Here is a 2,500-nt window from a genome sequence, read left to right as displayed (position 1 = left end):
AACCGCAACAACTTTAGCATACACTGTTGGAGCTGGAATTACCGCGGCTGCTGGCACCAGACTTGCCCTCCAATGGATACTCGTTAAGAGTTTTAGGATGTACTCATTCCAATTACAGGGCCTCGTTAGAGTCCTGTATTGTTATTTTTCGTCACTACCTCCCCGTGTCGGGAATGGGTAATTTGCGCGCCTGCTGCCTTCCTTGGATGTGGTAGCCGTTTCTCAGGCTCCCTCTCCGGAATCGAACCCTGATTCCCCGTTACCCGTTATCACAAAGGTAGGCACGTAGCGTACCTTCGACAGTTGATAGGGCAGACACTTGAATGATACGTCGTCGGTGCAGAGACCGTACGATCCGCGTGGTTATCCAGAGTCATCAAACGTCACAGGACGAACCCGGTCGGTTTTGATCTGATAAAAGCGCGCCTCCCGAAGTCGGCGCTTAATGCATGTATTAGCTCTAGAATTACCACAGTTATCCACTTCGCTTACGAGACCAAATAAACCAAGACTGATTTAATGAGCCATTCGCAGTTTCGCTTTACGAGAACTCGTACTTGCACCTGCATGGCTTAATCTTTGAGACAAGCATATCACTACTGGCAGGATCAACCAGATAGCTGCGACAGCTCCGCTCGGCCCTTGCTGGGCCGCCCGGCGCGTGCTCGTCGCATTCGTTTAAGACCGAGGCGATCGCCTGCGGCCGTACTCAGCTTCGACAGTCGCTGGCCGCGACGTCCACGCTCTCGCCGGCAGTGCCAGGCGGAGCGATTTGCGTTTTTTCTTTGCTCGCCCTCTCTCGGGCTCGATCCATTCAGTTTCGCACAAACAAGAGCTCTGCCGGCCGCCTGCAGCGGTGCCTAAAACCCGGGCATAACAATGCGACCGTTCTGCTAGGCCGACAAGCGCTCAAGCCAGACGCTCGATCGAACGCCCCCTACATATTAGTCGAGACAACGGCTCGCTCATTAGCATCGCGTTTGTACTTTAACTTTTTTCGGCTCGGCTTCTTTCGACGCCGATGCCGGCGACGCAGCACTCTCTCGCCCGCCAGCCACCGAGAAAAGGGTGCGCTCCGACCGGCCCCGCACCGCTCTTTCTTGGCTCATTCGAAATTACTGTCTTTCGCTCTGACATGCCTTACCTAGGGTTAGGTTAGTATGCTTGCACGTTTGTACTTTAACTTTTTTCGGCTCGGCTTCTTTCGACGCCGATGCCGGCGACGCAGCACTCTCTCGCCCGCCAGCCACCGAGAAAAGGTTGCGCTCCGACCGGCCCCGCACCGCTCTTTCATGGCTCATTCGAGTTTACTGTCTTTCGCTCTGACATGCCTTACCTAGGGTTAGGTTAGTATGCTTGCACGTTTGTACTTTAACTTTTTTTGGCTCGGCTTCTTTCGACGCCGATGCCGGCGACGCAGCACTCTCTCGCCCGCCAGCCACCGAGAAAAGGGTGCGCTCCGACCGGCCCCGCACCGCTCTTTCTTGGCTCATTCGAGTTTACTGTCTTTCGCTCTGACATGCCTTACCTAGGGTTAGGTTAGTATGCTTGCACGTTTGTACTTTAACTTTTTTCGGCTCGGCTTCTTTCGACGCCGATGCCGGCGACGCAGCACTCTCTCGCCCGCCAGCCACCGAGAAAAGGGTGCGCTCCGACCGGCCCCGCACCGCTCTTTCTTGGCTCATTCGAAATTACTGTCTTTCGCTCTGACATGCCTTACCTAGGGCTAGGTTAGTATGCTTGCACGTTTGTACTTTAACTTTTTTCGGCTCGGCTTCTTTCGACGCCGATGCCGGCGACGCAGCACTCTCTCGCCCGCCAGCCACCGAGAAAAGGGTGCGCTCCGACCGGCCCCGCACCGCTCTTTCTTGGCTCATTCGAGTTTACTGTCTTTCGCTCTGACATGCCTTACCTAGGGTTAGGTTAGTATGCTTGCACGTTTGTACTTTAACTTTTTTTGGCTCGGCTTCTTTCGACGCCGATGCCGGCGACGCAGCACTCTCTCGCCCGCCAGCCACCGAGAAAAGGGTGCGCTCCGACCGGCCCCGCACCGCTCTTTCTTGGCTCATTCGAGTTTACTGTCTTTCGCTCTGACATGCCTTACCTAGGGTTAGGTTAGTATGCTTGCACGTTTGTACTTTAACTTTTTTCGGCTCGGCTTCTTTCGACGCCGATGCCGGCGACGCAGCACTCTCTCGCCCGCCAGCCACCGAGAAAAGGGTGCGCTCCGACCGGCCCCGCACCGCTCTTTCTTGGCTCATTCGAAATTACTGTCTTTCGCTCTGACATGCCTTACCTAGGGTTAGGTTAGTATGCTTGCACGTTTGTACTTTAACTTTTTTCGGCTCGGCTTCTTTCGACGCCGATGCCGGCGACGCAGCACTCTCTCGCCCGCCAGCCACCGAGAAAAGGGTGCGCTCCGACCGGCCCCGCACTGCTCTTTCTTGGCTCATTCGAAATTACTGTCTTTCGCTCTGACATGCCTTACCTAGGGTTAGGT

At 55.2% G+C, this 2,500-nt stretch overlaps 1 non-coding gene across 1 annotated transcript in view; it reads right to left on the bottom strand.

Moving 5' to 3' along the window:
• The window catches only part of LOC144423613 (small subunit ribosomal RNA), a 1,810-nt gene extending 1,191 nt beyond the window's left edge, over nt 1–619 (bottom strand). Inside the window, exon 1 of the ribosomal RNA XR_013476079.1 lies at nt 1–619. This exon is cut by the window's left edge and continues 1,191 nt beyond it. This is a non-coding gene — a ribosomal RNA (small subunit ribosomal RNA).
• Between the last annotated feature and the right edge of the window lie 1,881 nt (nt 620–2,500).

The sequence above is a fragment of the Styela clava genome, chromosome 5 (assembly GCF_964204865.1).
Source record: "Styela clava chromosome 5, kaStyClav1.hap1.2, whole genome shotgun sequence".
Taxonomy (NCBI): domain Eukaryota; kingdom Metazoa; phylum Chordata; class Ascidiacea; order Stolidobranchia; family Styelidae; genus Styela; species Styela clava.
This window is presented reverse-complemented; position numbering and strand designations above follow the sequence as displayed.